Below are 10095 nucleotides of genomic sequence, written 5' to 3'. Positions count from 1 at the left end.
CAAGCTAATCCCCTTGAATAAATAAGAAATAGGTACACTGACATTATTGTTTCCACATGACTGCCAAGGAAGCAGTGAAACCTTACTCAGCTGCTAGATAGTGGTGATATAGAGGGGCTAACTCTGTAAGTATAAGTACGATGTTTTGTTTCCAATAATATCCATGTTTTGTTTCCAATAATATCCAAACTTATATTTCTGGAAGAAAAAACTTAAAATTCTGATATTGGTGCCTGAAACGTAGAGCCACATTTAATGTTGATTGGTAGGGGTTTGCTGTACTCTGGATTCAGTTCCAGAAAATGTGTGTGGGAGCTCACGAGGGCATATATATAGGTAGCTGCTGTGCAATCCCAGAAAAAGATGCAGTTGTTGTAAGCATACGCACACCTCCCATGCATCCAAGTATCTCTTAGAAACTCCAAAGTGCAGCAGAGCCCTATGATTTGTCCCACATTGGGCTAAGCTAAAGTTTAGAAGACTGACTTTGGCAAGTTGTTGCATAAGCATCTTGGAATGTAAAGCTTGACTGTCAAGTGGAGTTCCAGCTTTCTTTCCTCCCCTGCCCCTGGTAGTCCTCAAAAACTCCTGTATATTAAGGAAAACTTTATAATAGAAGAGCTGCAGGTAGAGGTGGGAGTTAATGGAAATTGGGAGAATTTCATCTTGCATAAGTGGCAGAGCTTTTGTGCTAGGGACTAGCAGTAAAGAAATTTTTTCCCCCCAAGGCCTTTTGGCACTTGGGATTGCTCTCTTTTTCTATCAGGAACCGTGATTTGCTGTTTCCCTATTGTGCAATATTACATAACATACATACTCTATTTGAGTGCAGTATATTTTAAAAAATAAATCCTGTTCTAGTCAGAGAATTGAGCATTTAGGAAAGGACCACATATCATTTCCATCCAAAATGTTTCAGGCCAAATCTATGGTGCATTTAAATATGGAAAGGGTTTTTTTCATACATTTTGAGAAACCATGACAGCTTAACAATACTGAACTGAATGGAGCTTGTAGTAACTTATATTTACCTTTAAAACAGAGAGTAAAGGAAATACTAAGACTTGAACAGTTTGAAAATTTAAAAAATGTTTCCCAATAGTGACAGTAGTAACAGAAACAGGTATTTGATTTAACTGTGGTTCTTAGGATATTTTCATCTGACATGGTGTTGGCTTTGCTGTAGACCACAGAACCTCCTAAAATATTGTGAACTTCCATTCAGTCTCAAATTGATTAGCAGTTCTATTACTTTCAGATAAAATAACAATACTTTTGCAACTTATGCTCTTACAGAAGTAAACACATATAAGGCAAATGATTCTGGATTCATTGCTACAGAGGGAATGAATTGCTGATGATCTAAATGCTTGTGTTAGCTGGAATATGTCCTGGGCAAATTTGGTATTGGAGAGATTACAAGGCACTCACTGCAGAAGGTGTGCTTGCTAAATTACTATAGGTAGTCCCCAGGTTATGACCACTTGTTCAGTGACCATTCAAAATTACTGCCCAGAGTCCCCCGATGGGAGGAGATGGGCGGGGACAAATTAGATAAAATACATAAAAATTACAATGGCACTGAACAAGGGGGACTTAAAACAAGTCCTCGGAGTTCTGGCCATCACAGCATCCCTGCAGTCACATGATCACAAACCAGGCGCTCAGTGCCTGGCTCACGATTGCGATGTTGCAGCAAGCTGCGGCCGTGTGATTGCAATTTCTGACATTCCCTGCTGGCTTCCCGCAAGCAAAGTCAATGGGGAAGCCGGCAGGAAATTGGAAGTCACTCCTGCTGCTTTTTCACCCACCCATGCTCCATAGTGCCTGCCTGTGGCACCTTACCCACCTACAACTCTCACCGGCAGCTCTCACCTGCTGGCCTTTGCCTGGGACTCCCACTTAATGTCCTGCATAGTCCTGGGCTTACGACAGCAACCGGAACTGCCAGGATTGCCGTTGCTAAATGATGTGGTCATGTGACATTGTGTTTTATGGCCGCATCGCTTAGCGATGGAAATTCTGGTTCTAGTTGCCATTGTAACCTAAGGACTACCTGTAATGACAGTGACCTGTATCTGCTATCATTTGCAGCAGCAAGTGACTGGAAACAGCTTATTTCACCATCCACTAAAACATCATTTAACATGGTGTTCATCCAGAAGAAAGACACATCAGTCCTTGACTATTTCCCGATCAACAACCATTTTTGAACATCACTTGTGGATATTCAGTCAATGAGAGGCACCAACTGCAGCTGTGACTATCACTTTGTACTTACTATCCTACAACTATCAGCCATCAATAGATACATGGAGATAACCCACATTTAAAGAGACAATAAAAAAGCTAAGCAGGAAACAAAGACCAGAACAGATCCTCTCCAGCAGCCAACACCCAGATAAGCAGGGATTAACACCAGACAATCAAGGAGAAAAATACCCCAACCAAGGAACTACCAGGGAGACAAACAAGCAGGCAAACGAACAGAAAACAATACCCTAATTAAGGAACTACCAAGGAGAAAACCATACTCCCACCAACACAGGCAGGGCAGACTACCGTATATTTTTTGTTTTTGTGCTGTTTTTTACTGTTTTATTATATTTTAATTAATCTTTTACTTCTGTTTTATGTAACCCGCCCAGAGTCACTCCTGAGTGAGATAGGTGGGAATAAAAATTTGATATATAAATATATAAACAGGGAGCAAACCCCACACTGACTCGCACTGATGATGTTACCTACCCAGGTAATGAAATGTCTGCAAGCAAACAACCAAGCTCAGAGAGCACCTGGGACTCCACTCTCCAGTTGACATGAACTGCTTCTAATATATCCACACCCAAATGTTTTGAATGGGTGAAGGTACAAGATTCTACTTGCAAGCAACAGTTCCAATTGATGCTCGCCAAATGGTCTGCAATCCTCAGACTTCTGTAAGATGTAAGTGATCAAAACAGTTCTCAGAAATAATTTTAAAATGTGCAAAAGAAACCTGTTCTTTAGCATGACAGTGAACACAACCATGGATTTTGGATGAATGCCTAGCATTGGTAGACAAACAAAAACAGTGCAAACTTACAGATGTGACACAGCATCAGCAGTTTACTAAGGAAGTCCATGCCCACCTCAAAGCAGAATGGAATGCCTATTGGAATAAGATTGTGGAAGATTTTGAAGAAGCTGCTCATTGTTGAAAATATCATTAGCTTCTACACCACATTATGCTGCCTCATAGGTAGAAAGTTCAGTGCACAAATGACAACATCAGAAAAATAGGCAGCACTTGTATCCTCCGGAATTGAATGACTGAGTTGTTGGCACAAGTAATTCCAGCTTCTTTTCAACCACCCTGTTCTGGAAGATGCTGCATTAGAACCACCAACTCTTGATGGCCCACATGAAACCACTGAAGAATGGTTTCAGAATCTCTGAAATAAAAGTTACCATCCATCAATTAAAGTGGGAAAGCTGCTGGAGCAGATGACATCACTGTGGAAGTGCTAAAGGCTGGTGGTGATACACTAAATTGTCAGCTGTACTCCTTCAAATAACTGGGAATCTAAGGAAAGACCAAATTCATGGAAACAGACAATAATATAGTAGTGCCAATTTTCAAGAGAGGAGACAATCAGATATACAAGAATTACAGTGGAATTAATCTGTGGTCAACCATGGGCAAAGTATTTAAGAAAGTAATCCAACAAATGCTTCAGAAGTGAAGAGAACAACTAGTCCAAGAAGAGCAGGCTGTTTCCAGCTTGGAAGAGGATGCTATAATGAAATATTTTTGCTACAATTGCTTGAAGAATGCATCAGGTGTGTTCAAGAGGTGCATTGCTGTGTTCCCTGACTTTGCAGAGGCATTTGTTGGTATTCATCAGCCATTGCTATGGAAGGCCCTCACTGCAGAGGGTGTGCCTGCTTAAATACTATACCTCCTGCAGCAGATACAGGAGAGATCACAAAGTTCTATTCGTGGCAAAATGTCTAAAGACTTCTCTGTATATGCTGATGTGAGGCAAGGCTGAACTGCATCTCCCTTGCTGTTCAAAATTGTGATCAATGCAGTCATGCAGAAAGTTTTGTCGGTTGGTTTCATGTCAAATATAGACAAGATGAATTTATCACAGATCTAATAGTTGCTGGTGACAGCATGATTTTTGCAGACAGTAAAAGAGAATCCTATGAAATCCTAAACTGCTGCTTATCCGTATGGAAACACCTTGGCTCGATCGTCCAAGAAGAGAAAATAGCTGCCATGACTGATGTCAACAATCAAATCAGCCAGGCTGCCTCAGTCATTGCAGCACTCCCTTGATATCTCTGGCAGAAAAAGCAGCATAAGCATTTCTACCAAAAGGCACATCTATAAATTATTAATATGCTGTACGATGCATTAAAGACCATGCTTGAAAAAGCTTGAAGTTTTCTAAATACGTTAAATATTAGGGATTTCAGTCTATGACAAAATACAAAATGAAACAAAGAATGGGGCTGCAACCAACCTACAGTAACTGATGAAATTCAGAAGCATTAAATGCAGCTGTTTGGACACACCTGCCATGTGCTGACTTCCTTATGGATTACCCTGGAAATCGTGTCCCGAGGGTAAGAAAATACAGCAGTCAGTTCCAAAGAAAACTTGGCTGAAGCATACGGAAAAAGATCTAGCAACACTTAGATTTAACCTGTTAGAAACAAACAACTGGCCCACAACAAACAAATAGGAGTGAATACGCTATGTGATATCAGCAGTTCCATAGCACCTATAGCTGATACTAGTTATGCTGTGGGTCATTACCGATGCAAGCCAAGGGCCTCAAGTCAAGTTCAGTGGTGTTCTTTTTTCAAAATCACAAATATTTTGGTTTGTATGTGTGTTGATAACACTAGTAGAGCAACGTATTGCTATATCTTCTGTGCATTAGTTTTATTAAAGTAATCTGCTTTGAATTCTTACTGTTGCCTTTGCTCAGCTGAAATGTAAAGATGTGCATTTCGTTAACTACTTTTTTTGTGTGTGCATGCCTTTGAGTCAGTTTTTGATTCCTGGCGACTGCCTGGACAAGTCCCTGCAGTTTTCTTGGCAAGATTTGCTATTGCCTGCTTCCTAGGGCTGAGAGAGAGTGACTGACCCAAGGTTACCCAGCTGGCTTTGTACCTAAAGTGGGACTAGAACTCACAGTCCCCCAGTTTCTAGCCTGATGATTTAACCACTATACCAGACTGGCTCTCTTCTTTTCTTACTTTTCTTACTTTTTGTTTAGAAACCCAAAAGAAAGCTTCCAATTAGCCATGTTGGGAGACTTGTTTCTTCAGGACAACTAGGTTACCACATGTCCTCCTCTCTTAGTTGGCTTGGATGGGTCAAAGATATGAATGTTACAGTTCCATTAATTGCTGAGAAAATGTGAAATCCCTCCAGTGGAAGCATTATTTGGAGAAAAGACAGGTTCTTCTCCTTCAGCAGCTAAGTTAACTCTGTGTAGGTTGTGTGCATGCACATGCATATACATGGTAATTTTTAGGCATGGAAGAATTATAGTTTTGTATGTTTGAGTACAAAATTAGTCAAATGTATCTTTGTAAGGAGCCTCTATGATTTCTAACCCAACATCTTTCTGCCAAATTCTTGAGTATGACGTATTTTCCTCAAAACTCTATGCTTGCTTTCAATTCCTACAGAGTAGGAGATTCAACTACAAAAGCCCTGGCTGTATTTCCATGAAGGAAGTGTTTGCTTATCCAAAATCCATTATGGCTGAAATACTAATCCCTTCCTCCACTGCTAGCTGAAGATGTGTATGTATTTGGAAATACCTGTTGCTAAAACTATATTTTATTGTGTTAGCAATGTAGGATTTCATTGCTTTCCAAACTTGTGAAAATTAATTCCATCCTGTCAAATAGCACCTTATCTATGATAGGCTAGTTGATAAAATCAGTGGGTTAAAATAGTTTAGGAAACTGAAATCTTCCGTAACAATGTGTTAATTCAGAAATAATTTTAAAAATTAATGTTTTTCTTAATGATTGTGTAGCAGAATCTGAATCAGGAAAGCCTGTAAATAGCTGGTCAGGCTTATAGTGGGTGTTGTATGAGAAAGAATGATGACTAAAGTCAATCTGTATGCTATGCAACCAGACAAACAAATGAGCCCTCCATCTGAGGAAAATCTCCTGTATAGGCCTCATTCAAAGTTGCAGCCATTCCTCTTTATCATAGTAGTTATTAGATCCATGTATTAGGAAAGAATTCCACCTAAAAACAAGTTTACTAGTTCTTATAAAAGATGGTCTAGTTCAGTTGTGGCTACCTGCAATTGATAAGATTGGTGACAGATATGGTAAACCATCCTGGTTTTTGTGAATTATCTTGCCTTAGGAACATTTCCTCAATATAGTCACTGAATTTTTGAAGTTGAGCTGGGTTTCAAAAGTTCAGGATTCTAATTTGCCAAGTCTGAATTTCTCAGTGGGCTCAGTGGGTAAAGCCTTATGGGTTTGTTGTTGTTTACTCGTTCAGTCACTTCCGACTCTTCGTGACTTCATGGACCAGCCCACGCCAGAGCTTCCTGTCGATCGTCAACACCCCCACCTCCCCCAGAGATGAATCCGTCACCTCTAGAATATCATCCATACACCTTGCCCTTGGTCAGCCCCTCTTCCTTTTGCCTTCCACTCTCCCTAGCATCAGCATCTTCTCCAGGGTGTCCTGTCTTCTCATTATGTGGCCAAAGTATTTCAGTTTTGCCTTGAATATCATTCCCTCAAGTGAGCAGTCTGGCTTGATTTCCTGGAGGATGGACTGGTTTGATCTTCTTGCAGTCCAAGGCACTCTCAGAATTTTCCTCCAACACCACAGTTCAAAAGCATCTATCTTCCTTCTCTCAGCCTTCCTTATGGTCCAGCTCTCACAGCCATATGTTACTACGGGGAACACCATTGCTTTAACTATGCGGACCTTTGTTGTCAGTGTGATGTCTCTGCTCTTAGCTATTTTATCAAGATTTGTCATTGCTCTTCTCCCAAGGATTAAACGTCTTCTGATTTCCTGACTGCCGTCAGCATCTGCAGTAATCTTCGCACCTAGAAATACAAAGTCTTTCACTGCTTCTACATTTTCTCCCTCTATTTGCCAGTTATCAATCAAGCTGGTTGCCATAATCTTGGTTTTTTTGAGGTTTAGCTGCAAGCCAGCTTTTGCACTTCCTTCTTTCACCTTCATCATAAGGCTCTTCAGTTCCTCTTCGCTTTCAGCCATCAAAGTGGTATCATCTACATATCTGAGATTGTTAATGTTTCCTCCAGCGATTTTAACTCCAGCCTTGGATTCCTCAAGCCCAGCACGTCGCATGATGTGTTCTGCGTACAAGTTGAATATGTAGGGTGAGAGTATACAACCCTGCCGTACTCTTTTCCCAATCTTAAACCAGTCTGTTCTTCCGTGGTCTCTTGTTACTATTGTTACTTCGTCATTATACAGATTCCTCAGGAGACAGACAAGATGACTTGGTATCCCCATACCGCTAAGAACTTGCCACAGTTTGTTATGGTCCACACAGTCAAAGGCTTTAGAATAGTCAATAAAACAGAAATAGATGTTTTTCTGAAACTCCCTGGCTTTTTCCATTATCTATCGGATATTGGCAATTTGGTCCCTAGTTCCTCTGCCTTTTCTAAACCCAGCTTGTACATCTGGCAATTCTCGCTCCATGAATTGCTGAAGTCTACCTTGCAGGATCTTGAGCATTACCTTACTGGCATGTGAAATGAGTGCCACTGTTCGATAGTTTGAACATTCTTTAGTATTCCCCTTTTTGGTATGGGGATATAAGTTGATTTTTTCCAATCTGATGGCCATTCCTGTGTTTTCCAAATTTGCTGGCATATAGCATGCATTACCTTGACAGCATCATCTCACAAGATTTTGAACAATTCAGCTGGGATACCATCGTCTCCTGCTGCCTTGTTATTAGCAATGCTTCTCAAGGCCCATTCAACCTCACTCTTCAGGATGTCTGGCTCTAGCTCACTGACCACACCGTCAGAGCTATCCCCGATATTGTTATCCTTCCTATACAGGTCTTCCGTATATTCTTGCCAGCTTTTCTTGATCTCTTCTTCTTCTGTCCTTGCCATCTTTGTTTTTGATCATACCCATTTTTGCCTGGAATTTACCTCCGATGGTTCTAATTTTCTGAAAGAGGTCTCTTGTCCTTCCTATCCTATTGTCTTCTTCCACTTCTGCGCATTGCTTGTTTAAAAATAATTCCTAATCTCTTCTGGCTAACCTCTGGGATTTTGCATTTAATTGGGCATATCTCCCCCTATCGCTGTTGCCTTTCGCTTTCCTTCTTTCTTGGGCTACTTCTAGTGTCTCAGCAGACAGCCATTCTGCCTTCTCGATTTTCTCTTTCTTTGGGATGTATTTTGTTGCCGCCTCCTGAACAATGTTGCGAACTTCTGTCCATAGTTCTTCCGGGACCCTATCTACTAAGTCCAGTCCCTTAAATCTATTCTTCACCTCCACTGCATATTCCTTAGGGATATTAGTGAGCTCATATCTAGCTGATCTGTGGGTCTTCCCTAATCTCTTTAGTCTGATCCTAAATTGTGCAAGAAGAAGTTCGTGATCTGAACTACAGTCAGCTCCAGGTCTTGTTTTTACCGACTGTATAGATGTCCGCCACTTTTGGCTGCAAAGGATGTAGTCAATCTGGTTTCGGTATTGTCCATCTGGGGAAGTCCATGTATAAAGCCGTCTCTTAGGTTGTTGGAAGAGAGTGTTTGTTATGCACATTGAGTTGTCTTGGCAAAATTCTATCAGCCTATGTCCTGCTTCGTTTTGTTCACCCAGGCCATGCTTACCTGTAATTCCAGGTGTCATTTGACTGCCCACCTTAGCATTCCAGTCTCCCGTGATGAAAATAACATCTCTTTTAGGCGTGTTGTCCAGTAGGTGCTGCAGATCCTCATAGAACTGCTCTACTTCAGCTTCTTCAGCATCTGTGGTTGGGGCGTATATTTGGATCACTGTGATGTTAGATGGCTTGCCCTGAATTCGAATTGAGATAATTCTATCATTTTTTGGATTGTATCCAAGCACTGCTTTAGCCACTTTACTATTAATTATGAAGGCTACTCCGTTTCTTCTGTGGTCCTCTTGTCCACAGTAGTAGATCTGGTGGTCATCTGATGTGAAGTGGCCCATTCCAGTCCATTTCAGTTCACTGACGCCCAAAATGTCTATCTTTAATCTTGACATCTCACCAATAACCACATCCAATTTGCCCTGGCTCATAGATCTTACATTCCAGGTTCCAATGGTGTGTTGATCCTTAGAACATCGGATTTGCCGTTCACCACCAGTACCGTCGGCCACTAGCCATTCTTTCGGCTTTGAGCTAGCTGCGTTGTCACGTCTGGGGCTAGTTGAACTCATCCTCTGTTCCTCCCCAGTAGCATTTTGACCATCTTCTGACCTGGGGGTCTCATCCTCCGATGGCATACCAACATATCTCTGGTTGTACTGATCCATTTAGTTTTCATGGCAAGAATACTGGGGTGGGTTGCCGTTACCTTCCCCACTTCAAGATTTTAAAACAAGCAGAAGCACATCAAAATCTTTGCCTGAACACATGCAGAGCTTTTTTTTCCCCCAAAACAAAAGAAAACAAAACTGCAAACATAAAGGGAGGAGATGGAGATACTGTACAACCATCACACAGCACAGGACTTGATCTCTCCAGATTTCTTTTTTGTAACTGCAAAAAGTAGGAAAAAAAATTCTGCTACTCTCACTGTTTAAAGTAAACCCTGCTACTCTCCCCAATAAATGGTTGTAAAGTGTCGTCTTCTAGACAAATTGGATGAAATGGTCCCCCTCCCCAGCTTGTAAACGTTTGTCAATGGAGGCAAGTATTTCAAGAAGCATTTGCAGAGAGGCGGAGATATTCGAATCACCAACAGATTATAGAACTGCTGAGATCTTACAGTGTGTGACCACATGGGGGAGATGGAGAACCATTGTTATGAACTGTTTAAAGCTGCAATACAAATACATTTAAGGCCTGCCCTCACTTACTT

This window comes from Candoia aspera, chromosome 2 (genome assembly GCF_035149785.1).
Source record: "Candoia aspera isolate rCanAsp1 chromosome 2, rCanAsp1.hap2, whole genome shotgun sequence".
NCBI lineage: Eukaryota > Metazoa > Chordata > Lepidosauria > Squamata > Boidae > Candoia > Candoia aspera.
This window is presented reverse-complemented; position numbering follows the sequence as displayed.